This window comes from Humulus lupulus, chromosome X, assembly GCF_963169125.1.
Source record: "Humulus lupulus chromosome X, drHumLupu1.1, whole genome shotgun sequence".
NCBI lineage: Eukaryota > Viridiplantae > Streptophyta > Magnoliopsida > Rosales > Cannabaceae > Humulus > Humulus lupulus.
In genome coordinates, this window is record NC_084802.1 from 197518418 (window position 1) to 197540227 (window position 21810).

The 21810-nt window shown below is 34.8% G+C and overlaps 1 long non-coding RNA gene across 1 annotated transcript; it reads right to left on the bottom strand.

Moving 5' to 3' along the window:
• Nucleotides 1-6040: 6040 nt before the first annotated feature.
• Nucleotides 6041-6869, bottom strand: LOC133803926 (uncharacterized). The gene is made up of 2 exons (XR_009878209.1): nt 6547-6869; nt 6041-6378 (listed from the first exon to the last, which is right to left on the bottom strand). It is a non-coding gene; the product is annotated as an uncharacterized LOC133803926 (long non-coding RNA).
• Between the last annotated feature and the right edge of the window lie 14941 nt (nt 6870-21810).

A 21810-nucleotide genomic window follows, 5' to 3' on the forward strand; every position in this document is an offset into this window, starting at 1 on the left:
GATCCACATTTTCCTGATCATGTTTATAGGTTAGACAAGGCGTTATATGGTTTGAAACAAGCCCCTCGTGCTTGGTATGAACGTCTAACTGAATTTTTAATCTCTCATGGTTATAGAAGAGAAAATGTAGATAAAACACTGTTTATCAAAAATATTAAATCTAATGTTATTGTTGCTCAAATATATGTTGATGATATTGTGTTTGGATCTACTTCTAACTCTGAAGTGCAGGTATTTGTCCAACAAATGCAACAGGAATTTGAAGTGAGCATGGTAGGTGAACTCACCTATTTTTTGGGTCTTCAGGTGAAACAATCTGATGATATCATATTTGTTTCACAAAGTAAGTATGCAAAAAACTTGGTGAAGAAGTTTGGGCTTGAAAACGCCAAACATACTAATACTCCTATGAGCACAACTTTGAAATTATCCAAAGATGAACAAGGAGTGAAGGTAGATCCTACTTTGTACCGAAGCATGATTGGTAGCTTACTTTATCTTACTGCTAGTCGTCCTGATATCTGTTATAGTGTTGGTGTTTGTGCTCGTTATCAGGGAAATCCCATGGAATCTCATATTTCTGCTGTGAAAAGAATCATTCGCTATGTCAATAGCACTGTTGATTTTGGGATTTGGTTTTCAAAAGACACTAACTCTAATTTGGTGTGCTTTAGTGATGTTGATTGGGTGAGAAATGCAGATGATAGAAAAATTACTAGTGGTGGATGTTTCTATCTTGGAAACAATCTCGTTTCATGGCACAGTAAGAAGCAAAAATGTATCTCTCTGTCAACTACAGAGGCTGAATGCATTGCTGTGGGTAGCTGTTGTACCCAATTATTATGGATGAAACAAATGATGGAAGATTATGGGTTTGATTTGAAAACTTTAACAATTTTCTGTGATAACACTAGTGCTATAAATATTTCAAAAAATCATGTTCAACACTCGCGCACTAAGCACATAGACATTCGTCATCACTTTATTAGAGAGCTTGTAGAAAATAAAATTCTTGTCTTGGAATATGTTGAAAAAAGCAAACAAATAGCAGATATTTTTACTAAAGCTCTTGAGTCGGTCCGCTTTAATTATCTAAGGAAATCCTTAGGGGTTTGTACCATTTAATTTTGTGTTCTTTATGGTTCTTGATATTTTTGCTTTGACTTGATGGACATAATGTTGTTGTTTTTTTTTTGTTCCAGAAGAAAGTTTCAAACTCAAGAGAATTGCTGATTATTATTTTTATTGCTAATTTTTTGGTGCAATGCTTTCATACAGGTTTAGTTCAGGAAAAGATTTTCACTCCTCGTAGAAATATTTTGGTCATTCAATCAGTGTTATATGTGTGCTACCATTTTAAAAAAAAAATGTGTGTACAAGCTCCATTGGAAGAATAGAGCTACATATCTCAATGTGTGAAAGCTGTCACTGAGTAAGTTGGTACTATGTAATTAGGAGTTATGTAGAGGATACACTACCATTGAAAAGGCTACCACTGAGGTAGTGTGACAGCGTCTCCTTTGGTTACAAACACTCAGAAAAAGTCTATTTGACAAATTGGGCAATGTTCCCTGCTTACACTTTCACACACAAATGCTTGACACATTTTTTCGAAAAAAAAACAATTGCATTAAAATAAAATAAAAAATTGGTTTTAAAAAGCTGTTACATACTGATTGAATTTCTTAAAATATTTTTTTGGTGACTGAGTAAATTCCTTTCCTGTGTAACTTGTATGGTCTTATTGCAATAAGAAATTAGCTTGGTAAAATAATATCTATGCATTCTTTCGAGTTTGATTTTTTCATCAGGAACACAGGCAAAGCAGACATGGTGTTTCATACTCTTGACAAAAATATCAAGGTTTGATTTATTTAAAAAAAATAAATAAATAATTCACTAAAAATATTTGTTTCTTTGTCTTGTTTTAATTATATTATTAGACAAAAAATTTTGCCCTAAAAGTGTTAGTTGTTTGTCTTGTGTTTCTTAGTGTTTTGTATTTAATTTTTCTTGTTTTGTTTTTTTTCTTAATTAAAAAAATATATGCATAAATTGAAAAAAAAACATTAAAAATGGGGTAGGGGGGGCATTATTTTTCGGCTGGTCATTTATTTTTAATTATTTTTTTTATTTTATTTGATTTGGGGTGTCCTATTTTCATGGGATTGGTTTTTTTTTTTTTAAACTATTGATTTAATTGCATAATTATAGTGTTTGTTTCCTTTTTATTCTTTTCGGGTAAGTCAATGTTATTTTTTATTTTATGATATTGTGGGAGTTATTGCATTAATTGAAAATCTGGTTTAGGTAACTTCCCACTTTCCCTTTCTATTCCTTCTCTTTATATTTACCCTAACCCACGATCTAATCCTCTCACTCACACTCTTTTCAGTTTTTTTCCCTGTTAATTTTCTCTCTGCGTGTGTGAGTTCCTCTCTAGGGTTTTCAAAGTTTCAAGCTTTTCAATGGAAAACACTAAGAATGCCCGAGGTGGTTCGAAGAAGCATGTTCGTGGTTCCCCGTCTGTCCCAGCTTCTCCTCCGACTACTCCTCCTGCTCTAGCAACCGATGCTCCAGCGCAGGCTTCTGCTCCTGCAAAACATTCTGGGAAATAAAAAACACAGGCGAGAAAAAAGACATTCACTCTGAATTCCCCACCTGTGATAGCTTCTCCAATCGCCTTGACCACCCATGGTCTCAATGGTCATGATGAAATTCTTTCATCTGAAAAATCTTTGTCCAAGTCATCTTCTTCTCAAAAGGGAGGTTCCTCTAGAACAATCTCTAAAAGGGCCATTGTTCCTGTGCCAATGGTGAGTTCTCGAACACGTTCTCAGACCTCCACTCAGAAGCAAACTGAGGTGCTTCGTCCCCATGGTGTTCCCAAAGTCAAGGAAGTTGTTTCTTCATCTCTGGTGAAAATTTTCAAAAATCACCCCCTTCTGCATCTTCTTTAGAATTTGACTCAGAAGAAGAAACTGAGAATTTGGAACAAGAATGAGAGGTTGAATATGATCCTAGTGCAGAATTTCAAGAAAAAGAAAAATCTTTGGGAGATTCTAGTTCTGAAAGTGCTGCATCAAAAGAGGAACCTGCTGTTACAGAACCTGTTGGTGCTGTTACAAAACCTGCTGCTCAAGACAAAAGCAAAGGAAAACGTCCCTTGGTTCCTCCAAAGTCTACTCCTCCTTTGAAAAGGAAAAGACCATCTGGTATCTCTCTTGAAAACTTCAAACCTCATTCACATTATTTTTGCTATAATGATCATGAGAGAGATATGAAATTTTATGAGGCAAGAAACTTTATTGTTGAAAACAATTATAATGTGATTGCTCATAAGCCATTTGGAGTTGTTAGTTTGTTAAAATAAAGGCAGTGGATGGACTCTTTGATTGGCTTTACTGGCTATGTGGATCGAGTTGTGAAGGAATTCTATGCCAACATCACTGATGAGTGCCTAGATGAAAACTCCTTCATGTTTGGCAAAGTGTATGTGCGTGGTTACTGGTATTCCTTTACAGTGAATGATGTGGCTGAAGTTCTTCAATTGCCAATCGGGGTGGAACCATCTGATGTCATGTTTGATCGTCATGAAGTATTTTCTGAACTCACTGGAGACAAGGATGTCGAGCTCACCGATGCTATGCACATCTCTCGACTCACTTATCAACATGCAGTGCTTATGAGGTTTGCCTTGTCCAATTGGTTTCCTTGCTCCAATTTGGTAGATGTTTCTAATGACCTAGTCTTTCTATTATACAAAATCACTACTGGAGCTCAAGTTGATTTGGCTGATCTTATTTGGGAACAAATTATGTCTTTTAGAAAGGGTAAAAAACCCAAACTTAACCTTGTGTTTCCCAATTTGATTTATAAAATCTTATATGCTCAAAGGGAATTGATTCTTGAAAATGAATCAATTAAGCCTCCCACTGTTGGTCAGACATTCAAAATCTCAGAAAAACCCCTCAAGGAAAGTCTTCCAAGAAATCGGGTCGTTCTGCTTTTCCTGGAGTACCAGATGCTTCACCTGCTGCCACAGCTTCAACTTCTGCACCTGCAGAACTGGCAGAAATCAATACTTGTTTGGCTAGGATGGAGAATAGTCAAGGACAGCTTCTCAGGAAGATGGACAACATCATGAATTACGTTCAAAGTGGCTAGGATGGCTGGTAGAATTAATGTTATGTTTTTATTGTTTTTGTTGAACTTTAATGTCTTTTTTTTTTTTTGTCTTTTGTGGTTTTTGGTTCATTTGATAGACAAAAAGGGGGAGTAGTATTATTTTTTTTATTTTTTGGTTTACAACTCTAGACCCTATTTTCAGGGGGAGCTGTTAGTTTGTGGTTTCGTTAAACTTTTTCTATTTAAAAAGTTATCATGTTTTTTGTTATATGTATTAGTAAGCTTTCATGAAGGGGGAGTATTTTTATACTATCATTTTGGATCTAACACTTTTTTTTACAGATTCATCCTTGTTGGTTTTCTCCAAAATATTTTGTCAATCAAAGTGCCAAAGGGGGAGATTGTTAATTCCATTTTTGGCATATTTAATTTGACAATTTATTTTCTTATTATATTCGGCTGTATCTAAATATATATTATTGATATATGTTTTATTTGTTTTAAATAATAAAAGTATAATTGATGACAAACTTTTCTATATTAGGAAAGTTTGCCAAAAATAATGTGGCTTTATTATTATAAAAGCAAATCTTTTTGAGATGTTTTTTTCCAGCTGATTACCTCATTATATCTGACCATATAATTGAGTTTTATTGCATGATCAGGTTATAAAAGGGAAGTCTTGATTCCTACATCAAAGGATGGGTAGTTACCAAATATAGCTCACGATTTTGTAGCTACAGAATCAGGAAATCTTGTCAAATTGGAGAATTCTTTTAGGAAAGTTTCCTTGTGGGCTTAGGTCGGTTTTGACCGTGTATTAGTTGCCCAATATGACTATAATGACTATAAATACTCATATTGGCTGGTAGGTTTTAGTTACCTCTTTTTGTATTTTATTCTTATTTGTAAAAGAGAGTCTTTGTTATGTAGAGGTGAGTGAGTTCGACTCTTCCTTTGTTTATTAGTGTCTTTGTAATTGTTTTGAGTCCTCAAACAGTTCTACAAAGGAGGAGAACAAAGTGCAAACCTTCAGGAGAAGGTTCTTCAAGCCTTCGAGAGAAGGTGGTTCAAGTCTTGCTTCGGGAGGAAGCAAGCACACTTCAAGCAGATCGAAGGGAGTTCATATTCTTGAAGGGTTAGCAAGGTTCATTTGCTAATGTGGAATACATCAAGCTTGCGGCATATAATAAGAGGGAGTCTATTTATGCATAAGTAAAAAACTTTATATTTTTGAGATATTACTAATGAATCTTATCTCTAGGCATGACCTCGTGGACTAGTAGCAATATGCAAGGATTGCTGATACCACGTAAAAAACCTTGTGTGTTTTTATTTTATGCACTTTAGTTCTCTTCTGGTTTTCTGGTATGTAGTTACAACACCTGGTCTATAGCTACAGAATATCTGTTTCAGTACCAACTTAATTATTCCGTATTTAATTAATTGATTAATTAAGTAATAAGTTGATAATTATAAAATACGGAATTTCAGTAGTAACTAGTAAGTTTATATAATATACATATAATTGATGTTTTTTTTGTAATAATATTATTACGAAAATTTGTTAAAAAAATTATTATTACGAAATTATGTAAAAATATATTGTTCATATTAATTTTGAGTTGTATAAAAATTTATATGTTGTTCACTCTGGATTTTTATTCTAGGTTTGTCCCGGGTTATGTTAAATTTTCTATATGAACACTTAACGTGACAATATATGATTGGTCACGTTTAATTATTTTTAAAAATTTATTTAAAAATTAAATAAATATCATTTAAAATCTAATAAAAAATTGTTTAAAATGATTATTTTAACTAAATTAAAAGTCAAAATTAAATAAAGTAAAATTTAAATAAAAAATTATCCTAAAATCAAAATTTAATTCAAGAAATTTACAAATCTAGATTATCCCCAAGAACTTTTCATTCAATCTCACGGATAGAACAACAAATCAATCCCAGTTGCAAGATATTGACACAAAGCATTCTAAAATAGACTTTCTTTTCAAATTCTCACACAACTAAACTCACAGATTTTCCTTTCAAAATTTACAAACAAAAAATTTCAAATCAATCCCAGATCTGTTCATCCCCATCCAACATCCACCTAGCAACCCAACCCTTCCCGTCGTCGACGATCTTGCAACCCCAACCCTTCCCGTGTGGCGTCACAATCGAAGGTCACAGTCAGAGCACCCCACTCTCTCCCGCCCGTTCTTTCCCATCCTGAACCCAGAAGCTCACCTGCGAAAAAAAAAGAACAAGAAGAAGAGGGGAAGCAAATTTCACTAATGTTGTTTTAATTCAAAGATTCAAAACCCAACAATTTTCACAAACCCAAAACTGCCGTTACCACATTCAACAACAGAATTTAAAAAAAAAAAAAAGACCTGAAATTAAACTAGTTCTAACCCAAAATAAGCCCCATCCCTTGTCGGAGCTAAAACCCCAGCAATGCAGTCACCTCGCCACAACACAAAACTGATGTCTTCTTCGTGTAACACACAGAATGAAGCTTGGAGGGAGATAACTTTTAAGCGGAGCTGGGACTCGAAGAGGCCATGGCTTGGTGAAGCTTCTCAGCGGTGGAGACTGGTGAGTCGAAAGAGTGATGCGGCAGTGACGATAATAGTAGTGGTTGTACGAGTGGCTGCATTTTTTTAGGTTGAGAGACGTTGAAGAGGGTAAGAAAAAGCTGAAGAACATATTTTAGTAGGGATTTCGATTTTTTTTAAATGTTTAATCAGATTTATGCTTCATTTTTAATTAGGTTTTAAGGTTTCACTTTTATGTTTCAAAATAGTTTTTTAATTAATTTAATTTAATACTTTTTATGTATATTTAATAAATTATTATTTTTTAATTTAAAAAAATTTAAATAGAATTTTTAAATATGAATTTTTAAAATTTAAAAAAATTAAATCATTTTTTTAATAGCTAAATGATTTTTTAAATAAAAAATTAAAAAAAATATTGATTTGGATCAATCAGAGACTAGAGTTGTAAATACGGGCCGGGCTTTTGAGCACGGCACGAAACCGGCATGAGCCCGGGAGGCACGAGCACGACACGGCACGAAAAAATATGGGCTTGGGCCGGCACGGCACGAAAAAATATGGGCTTGGGCCAGGCACGGCACGACATGGGCTTAGCACGGCACGACACGACAAGTCCGAAGGCACGACACGAAAGCACGAACAAACTAGCACGAAAGCACGACACGATAAAAAACCCGATATTTTGACATTAATAATCATAATAAATTTTTATTTGTCAATAATTAATAAATTAAAATGATAATATATGTCTTATTTTTCTCAATATTTATATTTTTATAATTATATTAATTTATTTTAAGATTTGTTAGTTAAATTTTTAGCATTTATTAGTAGGTATTAAAATTCTAATAATTATCTTTGATATAATTTTGTGTAAAATATTATTAAAAAGAATATAAAAATATCTAAAATTATAATTTAAACAAAGAAATGTATTTGGTTTGGTGGTAAGTCCATTGATGGTTAAAGTGGAGGTGGAGGGTTCAATTCTCCATCCTCACATTTTTTAGCAAAAAAAAAGTGGGTCGGCTCGACTTGGGCCCGACACGGCACGACATGGGCCGGGCCCATGGGCCGTGCTGGGCCTACTCTTTCAAAAATGGGCTGGCCCCGCCCGGCCCGAATTTATTGGAGGCATGAAAATGTGGGCCTGGCCGGGCCGGCCCACATTTACAGCTCTATCAGAGACTGTCGTGTATGCATTTTGTTTAACCCAAATTTGGACGTGGTGACGTGACATTTGAAGAGGACATGTGATAGTAAACGACATCAAATTATGAGAGCTAGTCGATATAAGATAGCTGCTCGAGTAGACATCATTAGTGCGAAGAGTTGCAGTCAGCTTTGTCCTAGGTTGAAAACTGATTGAAGTGTTATGCTCGAAGAGAAGATAAATGGTAACGTCTCATGATGCTGCTCGAAGATGGACCTGCTCAAAGGGCAACTTATTTAAACCCAGAGATCCAGATTTCGCGAGATATTACAAAATATCCTAAGATATTTATGTAATTGATATCTGAATGTATTTTCCTAGAAATATTTAAATTTGTAATCAATTTTAACAATCCCACACTAAACGTGTAGAGCCTAGGTTATTTTGTAAGGGCACATAGCTCACTAAGAGACTCTATAAATAGAGATCTCTCACAGTCATTATCTCGAAGTTAAAATCATAAGTTCTAAAGCGCACTTTGTTAGGGTTTTTTTCCCTAAAAGTATGTAGAAATACATTTTGATTTATTTAAATAAAATTACATTTTTATTATATTTGAATGTTATAATTATTATTTGAATAATTTATATAAATATCAAGAAAATTTCATATTCATTTATAAGGATATGATCTTATATTAGTACAATAGAATTAAGATCGTATACAATGGATAAAATAGTTAGTAACATATTAAAGTTAGGAATCTTTAATGAACGGTTACCATTATGGTTTACCAAGCATACAAGATGCAAGTAGTCTAGATTTAGATTACTGACGTGGATAGATTTATTATGCAATTAAATGATTATATGCATGATTATGTGAGTTATATTATTATATGATGATAAATGCATGCATGTGAGTCCACTTTTCATTGTAAAGGGTATCTTGGTAATTTGGCTCGTTGAGGGCATATTTGTATATTTTCATGCATGTTAGGGATTTACGAATGAGGCCTCATTATTATGTGGATATGTTCGAGCTATTCGGCATGAGACGATCTTAGAATGCAAGTTAGCGGTTTGGTCATAACGGGGTTATTTATCGGGCTCGTGGTGAGTCTCAGGGTAATTTGATGATTAGTACATTACCAGGAATTAAAAGGTAATGGGAATTGATTTATTTATTATTGGCGAATATTGGGAATAACGAGAATTTCAGGATGTTAATTATGATTAACGGGACAGACGGGAAATTACGATTTTGCCCTGGGTGGCTGTTAAGGAAATAAATTAGACATGGGGGCATTTTGGTCATTTGACCTTATTAAATTGGAAGGTTGTAGAGAATAAGGCAGCAAAAACAGAGTTCTTCTTCCTCTTCTCTCGATCATCTTCTTCCCTCTTTTCCTTTGAATTTTTGAAGCTTAGTTTGAGGGTTCAAGCTAGGAGATCAAGGCTTGAAGTTCTAGGCTAATGTTCAGCCATTGAAGGGAATGCAAACCTGAGATTTAGGTAAGAATTCAGCCATGAATTTTCTGGTTTTTGCTTTGTTTTGAAGTTAGTTTGTGAGCTAGAACTTTTGATTATATAAGTGGTTATTTGATGAGGTTTTAAATGGTTTAAAGCTTAGGTTTTGTTGGTTGAATGTTGGGTAAGTTGTGGTAATGTTTGGATGCGATTTCTGGGTTGATTTGATAAAGGTTTGTGGCTGGTTTTAAGGGAGAAATGGCAGGGGTGCTGTGTTCGTGGGGTCAAGCCGCGACCCGCCCCTAGTACCCAGCCAGAGTGCTCTCTGACTTGGGGGCATGCCGCGACTCACTAGGCCAAGTCGCAGCCCGCCCCTTCCTTGAGGAGTTTTCAAGGGCTTAGGCCCGGGGGTTCAATTCCTAAGGCTCGAGATCGAATCTACTAACCATTTTAGTACGATGCGAGGTACCGAGATCGAGGTTTAGACCATGAACCTTTTATGATTTATTTTATTAATGGAATTCCATATTTGGTTATGACTAGGTGACCAATAAGGGACCAAATGATTGATTTTTCTCAATGGGTCATTCTTTTATTATTTCACGCTCGAACCAGAGGTAAGAAAACTACACCCAGTATGTGACATGCATGGTTATTGATGAGGCATGTTGAGTAATCTATATATGGACATTGATTGCATATTAAAAGCTTAGCAGTCTTGCTTACTTGTGAGTGGTATTGAATTATTAGTTAGAACCAACAATGGTGTCAGTATTGACTGTGAAGCTGTGACTTATTAGTCAAGTTCGGTAGTGGTATTGAGCACTGGTCATATGGAATTGACCTATGAGTCAAGAACAGTATTAGCGTGTTTAACGCAAGCCAAAAAGGTTAGATCTAATCGACATAAGCATGAAATGCTTGACCGACCTTAAGTTCGATGAAAACAAAAGTGCTTGTCTAGTCTAAAGGCTAGTTACTTAGAGCCAGAGCCAAAAGGCTAAGGTGACTGATACGTCACATAGCTTAGGGAGCGGATCCCCAGAAATGGACTTATTATCCATCTATTTAAGGAGCAAAACCCTAGAGATGGATTTACTAGTCATCTATACAGGGAATAAATCCTTAGAGGTTGACTTATTAGTCACCTGCACAGCGTGTGACTTGATAGTCACTTATCTGATTAGGGCTACAAGCCCCAACATGATTGCTAGAATCATTATTAATAATCACTTGTCTGATTGGGCTGCAAGCCCCAGAATGATTACCATAATCATTTATTGATTAGCAAGGCATGGCGCAACCATCAACTGCAAACGTAAGAAAGTGACGTTCGAGACTTCTGACGGTTAGAGACTATGTTTTATGGGAAAGGTTTCAGGTCTACGTACACTGCTTATTTCGTCACTCAAAGCTCAGAAGATGATAGAAAAAGGATGTCAAGCATTCTTAGGTAGCGTCACGGATATGGTCAAGGAAACACCACTAAAGGTTGGAGACGTGCACATTGTAAAGGAATTTCCAGAGGTATTTCCTGACGACTTACCAAGGTTGCCACCGACTCGGGAAATTGACTTCACAAACGAACTAGTACTGGGCACCGAGCCTATCTCTAAGGCACCATATCGGATGGCACCTACCGAACTCAAGGAGTTAAAGACGTAGTTACAAGAACTCCTAGACTTGAGTTTCATTAGACCGAGCCATTCGCAATGGGGGGCACCGGTTCTATTTGTGAAGAAGAAGGACGGGAGTATGCGGATATGCATAGATTACCGCGAGCTGAATAAGATGACAATTAAGAACAAGTACCCGCTACCCCGGATTGATGACTTGTTTGATCAATTCCAAGGAGCGACAGTGTTCTCAAAGATTGACTTACGGTCCGGGTATCATCAGCTCAAGGTACGGGAAGAAGACATTCCTAAGAGAGTTTTTTAGAACTCGTTATGGGCATTACGAGTTTCTAGTCATGTCTTTCGGTCTTACCAACACTCCAGCCGCATTTATGGACTTAATGAATAGGGTATTTAAGGACTACTTGGACAAATTTGTCATAGTATTCATCAACGATATCTTGGTGTACTCAAAGGATAAAGTCGAGCATGAGGAACATTTAAGATTGATCTTGTTACGACTAAAGGAGCATCATCTATACACTAAATTCAAGAAGTGCAAATTTTGGCTTTCACAGGTAGCATTTCTCAGCCACATAGTATCCAAGGACGGAATTATTGTAGACCCATCTAAAGTAGAGGCTGTGAAGAATTGGCCAAGACCAAAGAATGCGTTAGAGTAAGAAGTTTTCTGGGACTAGCAGGTTATTATCGGAGGTTTGTAGAGGGTTTTTCTAAGATAGCCACTCCACTTACCAACCTGACCCGGAAGCAGCAAAGGTTCAACTGGACGGATAAGTGTGAAGAGAGTTTCCAGTTGCTTAAGGATAAGCTATGCTCAGCACCAATACTTTGTGTACTGGCACCCAACGACAAGTTTGTAGTCTACTGTGATGCGTCGAAGCAAGGATTGGGTTGTGTGCTGATGCAGAATAACAAGGTGATAGCCTACGCCTCAAGGAAATTGAAGGAGTACGAGCAACGCTATCCAACTCACGATATGGAGTTGGCAGCGGTGGTCTTTACATTAAAAATCTGGCGCCATTATCTTTATGGAGAACGATGTAAGATTTATACGGACCATAAAAGTTTAAAGTATTTCTTCACGCAAAAAGAGCTCAACATGAGGCAGTGCAGGTGGTTAGAACTAGTAAAAGATTATGACTGCGAAATTTTATACCACCCTGGAAAGGAAAACTTAGTTGTTGATGCGCTAAGTAGGAAGAATTATGGAAATCTAGCAGCGTTAGCTGGAATAGAAAAGTCGCTACAGCAAGAGCTGATCAATGCTGGAATAGAAGTAGTCATTGGTAAATTAGCTAACTTGTCCATCCAGACAAATCTGTTAGAAGATATACGGATTGGGCAAGGGCATGATGACACGTTAGTAGCACATATGGATGCAGATAGAGAAGGGAAGGCCACAGATTTCTCAATATCAGGTCAAGGTTTATTGAGATATAAGGATTGGGTATGCGTGCCAAATAATCAAGGGATTAAGGTGAAGATTTTAGAAGAAGCACACAATACCCCATACTCAGTTCACCCAGGGTCGACCAAGATGACTCAGATCTTAAGTTAATGTATTGGTGGCCAGGAATGATGAAGGATATAGCGGAGTACGTGTCTAAATGTTTGGTATGCCAACAAGTGAAAGCAAAACATCAGCGGCCTGCAGGCTTATTACAACCACTTCGCATTCCATAATGGAAATGGGACGACATAGCCATGGATTTTGTGACGGGTTTGCCTTGAACGAATAAGCAACACAACTCGACTTGGATAGTAATAGATAGATTAACCAAGTCAGCTCATTTCCTGCCTATCAAGACTTCCTATACAACAGAACAATACCCAGACATTTATGTCCAAGAAATAGTAAGACTGCATGGAATCCCTAAGACAATAGTGTCCGATAGAGGATCGGTGTTTACATCGAGATTTTGGGGAAGCTTGCAGCAAGCCATGGGTATCAAGTTAAGTCTTAGTACAACATTTCATCCACAGACCGATGGTCAGTCCGAGCGTACCATACAAATTTTAGAAGATATGTTGCGCGCTTGTGTACTTGATTTCAGAGGATCATGGAGTAAGTATTTGCCACTGATAGAATTCTCCTACAACAATAGCTACCAGTCAACAATCGGGATGGCGCCTTATGAATTGCTTTATGGAAGAAGGTGTCGATCGCCGCTACATTGGGATGAGGTAGGAGAAAAGCAACTACTTGGACCCGAAGTTGTTAGAGAAGCTCAGAATGCAGTAGTGCTGATTAAAAAACATATGCTCGCTGCTCAGAGTCGTCAGAAAAGTTATGTGGATGCCAAGCGGCGTGATGTGGAATTCAAAGTCGGAGATCAAGTCTTCTTAAGGATATCTCCTATGAAAGGTGTGAAGCGGTTCAGGAAGAAAGATAAGCTTAGTCCTAGGTTTATAGGTCCTTTTGAGATATTGGACAAAGTGGGAGCAGTTGCATATAGATTAGCCCTACCGCCAGCTCTAGCAGATAGTCACAATGTGTTCCACATCTCGATGCTGCGTAGATATGTGTCAAACCCATCTCACATCCTCAAGTATGAGACGATAGCACTCCAGAATTACTTGAGTTACGAGGAACAGCCGGTTAGCATCCTAGATAGAGGGATGAAGGAATTCCGGTCTAAGAGTATTCCGATAGTCAAATTCCTATGGAGAAATAGTTCTGAACGAGAGGCAACGTGGGAGTTGGAGGAGGACATGCAAGCTCGGTATCCGAAATTGTTTGGTAAGTAAATTTCAGGGACAAAATTCTTTGTAGTAGGGGAGAATTATAGAGTCCCAGAATGTTTACTTAGTTAGCTAGTTACTGGTAGTTGTAGTATTTTAGATTTCGTGGATTTTGGTTCAAACAGGGACTTAGTTGGAAACTCATATCAACAATTATGGATTTTATAAGTTTAACCTATAGTTTAAGAATATTAATTATAACATAAGGTTTGATTAATATTGCTGGTCCTAGATATATTATTTATTATAACCTAAGGTTTAGATAGAGCCAATAAGAACATGAAACTTGTCATGTGCATGATTATTAAGGAATTAAGTATTTTAATGATAAAAAAAGAAATAGAAGCCTTAGCACCTACCAAAAACTGTTAGGGTCGTATTTTGACCCAGTCAAAGTAGTTATCCAACTTAAATTATGCTGAAAAAGTGCAATTAGGTGTTTAAAATATTCACGTATGCCGATATATCGCAGATAGGAGCTGATATATCGCTTGAGGAAGGATACAGAAACACGTTGATGATGCTAGAACGAACGAACGGAGGCTCGAGATTAGGGCAGAGCCGATATATCGCCCTTAGTAATATTTTTTTTTAATTTTTGTTTTTAATTTTAAAATTAAGCCTTAACTACTTAGACCTACCTCTGAACGATTTGACCGAGTCTTAAGCCTCTGATTGACGAATATTCAAATATTTTTCAATTATATTCATTATTTTTATTCAAATCAAAATGAGGTTAGTTTCACTTCTTACTTCTATAAATAGGACCTAACCCAGCCCTTCCTCTCACTCTTCAAGCTGTGATCAGAGACTCCAAGGTGCTAGTGCTACCATAGAGTGATAAACACTTGGGTTGGGAAAAAGCTTTTCAATTCTTAAGCTTTATAAAATACTTCGGAAGTGAGGATTAGGGTATTTCAGTATTGAAGTTAGACCAATCCTTAAGGTCAACTAAGGTACTCTTATTCTTTAAGTCCAGTTCTTTAAAACTCTTTAGTTTTCTTTAGTTCCTTTTATTTAGATCCTAACTTTTGATATTAGTTTTTGATTAGGTTCTTGAAACTTAAAGATCATTCTTGGTAAGTTTCTTTTGAAGGTTTAGTTTACACATTTATTCTTTACTCTTTAGGAATACTCACCATTCTTATTGTTGGTTTTAGGAGTGTTCCAAGTCCCGCATTTGTTCTCAAATAACCCGGTTTTGGTAAGGAAAATAGGATAGTTATTATATGCTTATATGTTATGATTATGCTATAATATGTTATGTTATGATATGTTGTTATATGTTATGATATATATGTTTTTGGGGTTTATAGTTGCTTCAATAGCAAACCCTATTACTTTTATGTTTCTCGGGGCATATAGTTGCTTAGCTAGCAAACCTCAATGTATTTTGAGGCTTATAGTTGCCTAGCTAGTAAACCCCAATGTTTACCATGTACATTGGTTAGAATTATGATATATGTTTTATAGTATATGTTTTTATAGTCGTATGTTTATGTGTTTATGTGTTTATGTTATATGTGTTAGTAGATTTTCCTTGCTGGGCATTAGGCTCATTCCTTTTTCTTTTAGTGTGATGCAGGAAACTAGATACGGAGGCGAAATGATTCTTGGGGGCTTGACTTGTGTATCGAGGACGAATGAAATGAATGGGCTGCGAGTCGATTGAGGATGACGTTATCTTTAGTTTTTTTTTTTAAATTATGTTTCTATGTATTTTTCGCATTTAGTTTTGTAAACAATTTTATTTAGTTTTAAAATTATGTTTTATGTTTTAAACAATGGGTACCCATACCCAAATTCTATTTTACTTTGTAATTTCCACAATCTTATGTTGAAGTTTTAATAAAGTTGTCATTATTTATTATGTATATGTTCTTCAAAGTAATAGCTATATTTAGTAGTTCTAATGGTTCAATGTCTTAGAATAGTTGGGTCATTACACATATATAGAACGTTTACTCACAGTATCCATGAGAAACCTTAAACACCTATCAAACTTGAATTGGACTTCATCTGCAATGAAGAAGTAATCAAATCCACTCGCATAGGGGGTTGCAATGATCAAAACTCCCCTGTGATGTGATAATGAAAGTGAAAAGAAGGAAGTTAGAGTAGTTAGACAGAAAGTAGAAATGAAAATGGATGAATTAGATTAGGGACTGACTTCTCACTTCTCAGATAGGCGTTCAAGAAACAAATGGTAGGCGAGCTGAGGTGCAACACCAACAAATATACCCCCCACAAAATGAACAATGCACTTGGTGGTATGAATTTAGGTTTCAGAACCCATGCTCCTTGCTTGGTGAAGCACTTGTATAAATAATTATATGATTAAAATTTAAATAAAATTACCACCTAATATAAAAATACTATGTCGTCCGAGTACGAGCTCATGACGAGCCAAATATCAAACACTAATTAGATGCCTATGCCAATGCTTTCTTCTACCCCGTGATGAGCTCATCTTCAGACTATATTGTCTCTTATCATAAGAAAATGATATGCAAGTAATTCAAGAACAAGCTCATCATAGACTAAATGTCAAGCATCCATTGGATATGCCAATTCCTTCAGCCTGGGGAAATTGGCAAGAATAACTTAATGCAAAACTAAAATTTGCAGAATGACTTTTTCTTTTTTAATAAATTTTGAAAACAAAGCTGATGTGGCACTTATAATATGAAATTAACATAGTTTATATAACTTAAAATTTCTTCTTTGTTGCTTCACTAAAGCACAGTAAAACCATTTTTGCTTAACTTAAAAATGAGCACTAACTTTATATATATATTTTGGTTTAATTTTGCAGCAGAGCTTAACTTAAAGAACTACGTACTAAGCTTTGAGCTTGTATTGATGTTGGTTGTTCCCCACTGGTATGATATGATCCTTCAATACTACTGGTCATATACTTTATATATATATATATTTAATTTTTATTACTTGTTTTCTTATAATAATTTATGTGAGTTTTTATCCTGTGGGTAAGCTACCATTTATAATGATGATATTCTCTGCTCTTTTCAACAAAAACTTGTATTAAAATGGTATTTTGCTCATTTGTAATACCCAATTTGAGTGCTGAGAGTTTTGTGGAAGGTATTATCGGATATGCAGATCAAATATTTTCTCCTTTTGTTTCAGAAAAATTTGGGACTACTTGGTTAACAATCTAAGGCCTACATTTTGCAATACTTAAAAGAATCAAGGTATTATTGTTGAGACAAGCTAATGGTCTTATGCTCTTTATTGTTTTCTTTTTTATTTAAAAAGGCTTTTGTGTATGCTGACAAAGAACACATTCTGAATGATGATTCTTCATTTTTATTCAACACTGTTAGTTTCGACTATTCTTTTCCTTAGTCCCTATAACAATATGATAACCATATATACCTGAAAATTAATATATAAAAGCTTTTTTTTTTTTACTTATTGTATCATTTAATTTTAATTTTGTATTAATCTTTTAGGCATTGATTAAATTCTTTAGGTTGTGGATCGAATTGGCAAGGAGCATTGCAAAGTTAATTAACTTGATTACTAATTGCATGAGGTACGGAAGTATGTTCTCTTAACTTTTTTTTATTCATATCATACAAATGTTAGAGGAGTTTGAATATCTTAAATATTCATTCGTAGAGAAGTAGGTTCTGAGATTAAAATTGTGTGTTGCGATAATAACGGAAGGTTGAAAAATTGTGTATCTTAGAGAAGTAGGTTCTGGAAAAATTGTGTGTGTGTTGTAGTGGTATAAGGAAGAAAACTTATTGTGTGTTGTATGAATTTTTTTACTTGGTATTGATAGATGGTTAGGTAACTTTTATATGGGAAAAGATGTCAGCTTTTATCTAGAATTATGTATTATCTTCTTACAAATAAATTGTGTTTGCTTGAATTGGTTTGATTATATTGATAGATATCTCGCCTGGGGTGTGAATAAGGGTAGTTTTCATGTCCCCAACCTTAGGGTTTGAATAATAAAATATCATACATATGAGTTGTGATTAGCTTTTTTATATCTATGCTTATGATATGCAGATGGATAAAACTTGGATCCCTCTTAACAGGTTAGCAAATAAAATTATATAGTTTAAGTTTAAGTTTACGTTTTGGTATTTTATTATTGAAGTATCCTTCAAAATTTTAGAGCTACAAAGGAATATGAGAGAAAAGCTAGGGAGTTTGTGAAGACTGCAGTAATGAATGCCGGTTTTCTGAGTAAGATTCTTTGTCCATGCAACAAATGTCAGAATCTAAGACATCAACTTTCAGATGAAGTTGTAGAACACTTAGTTTTGTACGGCATGGACAAATCATACAAAATATGGTTTCATCACGAGGAAGATCTAGTTCAAAGTAGCACGACAAAGACAAGTTCTACATATAATTTATTTCGGGTTGTTGGAGTATGTTCAAGTAATGTCAATGATTTGGATGATGATAACAATGATGATGATTTTGATAGTCTATTAGGAGATGCTGAATCTCCATTGTATGAAGGTTGTTTGAAATACACCAAAATTTCATCCATCGTTGAGCTATACAATCTAAAAAAAAAGCATGGATTCTCAGATGTTGGCTTTTGTGAGATGTTGGAGATGATCAAAGCAATGTTGCCAAAAGATAATCTCCTACTAACATCTATGTATGCAATTAATAAGTTTCTTAAGATGTTTGATCTGAACTATAAGCATATACATGCTTGTGTGAATGATTATTGCTTGTTTACAAAAGAAAATGCTAATGCCCAAGTGTGTCCCACCTGTCAATATCAAAGATGGAAGCAAAATGAACACACAGGAGATTCTACAAGGGCAACCTGCAAAATTGTTAAGATATTTTCCTATTACACCAAGGTTTCAAAGGATGTTCAGAAATGAAGAGACAATTTCATGCTTAAAGTGGCATTCAACTAATAAAAGAATGGATGGGAAAATGAGCCACTCGGTAGATTTAGAGGCTTTGGATGCAATTAATGAGAGATGGCCAGATTTTTCAATTGAGTCGTACAACCTTTGACTAGGACTTGCTGCTGATGGGATCAACCCTTACAAAAATATGAGTTCTACATATAGGTGTTGGCCAATAATGCTTGTTGTATACAATTTTCCACCTTCATTGTGCATGAAGAATGAATTCACATTTCTATCTATGTTGATTCTTGGACCACAACAACCTGGGAATGACATAGATGTTTATTTGGAGCCCTTAATAGATGAGTTACTAGAATTATTGAAAGGTGTTTATACATATGATGCTTATACAAGGAAGTTTTTTAATTTAAAGGCCATGCTGTTATGGACCATAAATGATTTTCCAGCTTATGGAAACTTAGCTGGATGTGCGACTAAAGGGAAGTATGGTTGTCCTATATGTGGAGAGAATTTAAATGTTGTTTGGTTGAAGCATAGTAAGAAGATGTCTTTTTGCAATCATATTCGATTTCTTCCACAACATCACCCATATTGAAAGATGAAATTTACAACTGCTAGGGCAAGGGAAATAGCACCACAATGTCCAACTATATTAACAGGTGTTGAAGTAGCTGAGCAGTTAAGTGAATTCACTAATGATTTTGGAAAAGGTAGAAAGAGGGGTCGTGATTCAAAGTTTGATAAAGGATGGAAGAAAAAGTCAATTTATTTTAGGCTCCCTTATTGGGAGAACTTGGTTGTTCGTCACAACTTAGATGTTATGCATGTTGAAAAAAATGTTTGTGAAAGCATTCTTAACACATTGTTGGATTGCAAAGGAAAATCTAAAGATCATTACAACTCGAGATTAGATTTGATAGAGATGGGCATTATGACTCATCTCCACCCATGTGAAGAAGAAGGAATTACTCGTCTTCCTGCTGCAGCTTACACTTTGTCAAAATCATATAAGAAGTTTTTTTGTAGGCAAAATATGATTTACATAAAGATTGGCAAAAGAAGATGTGCTTTGAAATGATGGCAGACCTATGGAGATCTGCAAAATCTAGACTAGTCAAGGATATTATTGATGCTAAAACTGAGAATGAACAACTAGCATTAAAGCGAGATTGCATAAAAAGTGATGTAGAATGGAGGGTGTTTGTTAATCAAAAAACGAGTAAAGAACATATGGTAAGATTTGAAATAAGTGATTGAATATTTAAGTAGAGATCAAATTATTTTTTTTTCCTAATGTTGGTTTCTTATTAAATAGGCTATAAGGGCCAAATTTCAAGAGAGGAGAAAGAAAAGTGTTCCACACACCTTAAGTCGAAGAGCATATGCTCAAACAATCAATGATAAGGTTACAATTAATATTTTTAGTGAATATATTTTGGTTCTTATTTTTAGTCTTTATTTTATATTCTATATTTTTGTATTGTGTAGACAAAACAAACTGAAGGGGGAAAAGTAACTAGGATCGATGCTTTTCGGAGAGTCCATACCAAGAAGAATGGTGAACCAATCAACCAAACAACATCTGACGTTATTTTGAGTATTTATTATCTAATTTTGGATATTTATACTTGTTCACTATTATTGTACATTAGTTGTACTAATTTATATGTAGGAAGAATTGGCTAAAATTATATGCGAATACCCAAAATCTAGAACTACAAACAATACCGATGAGGATGCATTAAACAAATTATTTGGTAATCCAAAATCTGGGCACTTAATCAGACAAGGAAGGGGGGTAACAAGGTCAAAATTAATTGTTGTTAATATGTGGAAAGACAAGATGACATTGTTGGAAGAAGAGCGGCTAAATATGAAGATTCAAATTGCTGAAATGTTGAATCTACTTAAAGGACACTTGGTAACAATTCTTTCTCGCACTTATATAACTAAAAATTAGTATTTTTGAAATGAAACTTATCTTGTTGTTTATATTTAGGGCGGTAGAGCAACAACAAGTGAGGGGTAGTCCTACAATATTCCACAATCCAACAATATTCCCTTCTCCTAAGGTAAATCTTCAAATTATTTTCTTTCTTTTTAAGGAAACAAATACAACAACTAATATACTATCTTCAAAATTAATTTTGCAGAGTGTTGGAGTTAAAAATGGCCATAACTTTACAGAATCAAGGAATGCTTGCTACTTGCTCGATTGGTCAGATGCAATTATTGCTGAAGGTCGTTGGGCTTCTAGTGATCCTAACTTAGAGGTGCACGAAATTCCTCTTGGAGAAGATTTTATGCGTGTATGGGTTGATGTTGCTATTGTGCCTGGTGCTTATTTATTTCGTCCTAACTATGCGATGCTTACTATACGAGAAGCTGTTGGTTCAACAGTTGCATGGCCTTCTCAAAAGGTTATTCCAAGAGGTATTTATTTGGTTATTTGATTATATAAATGCTTGTTCAACATTAACCGATAGGCAATCCAAGATTATGATAGTATTATTTGATTGATTTGATAGGGAAGAAGAGAAAGACAAAATGATAATGGGGCCAATTTGAACTAATATTATGCACCATTTAATTAAAGTTATAAGGTCACTTGAGTATAGATAGTTGTAGTAATGTGTGTAATATAATAACTTGTTTATTATTCAAACTCAATTATTGTAAATTTGGTTATGCATCATGATATTATTGAGTATTTTAGATGAATGATATGATATTTCATGACCTCATTAGATTTTCTTTTATGTTTTATTTACCAGACTCAATAAGTGAAGTGCAAAAGAAAATCTAATTTGGAAGGCTTTTTTGTGCTGACATTTGGAAGATCTTGAATTCCCACCTTTACTTTTGAAAATGCAACTGTTTACGACTATTTTGTTGACTATTGTGAGACTGTTTTGTTTATGTTAATTAGGTAGTGTTGAATATCTTAAGACTTTTGGATTGTTTTTTAGATAATCTTGAATGTATTTTGACACTATTATTTAGTTATATGTGTTATGAACCATATAATTGGTACTCAAAAATATATTTGTACAATGTTAAGGGTGTCTTAAGTATATTAAATGAAGCGGGTTTGAATTAAAGCAATACAAAATAATTATAATGTATAGGTTTATATAATAATAATTCAAGTTTATCCAAATATTAGAATAATACAAAAAATGAGTTATTGTATCTTTTACAATAACACTGGTTTATAAGCATAAAATTATGTTA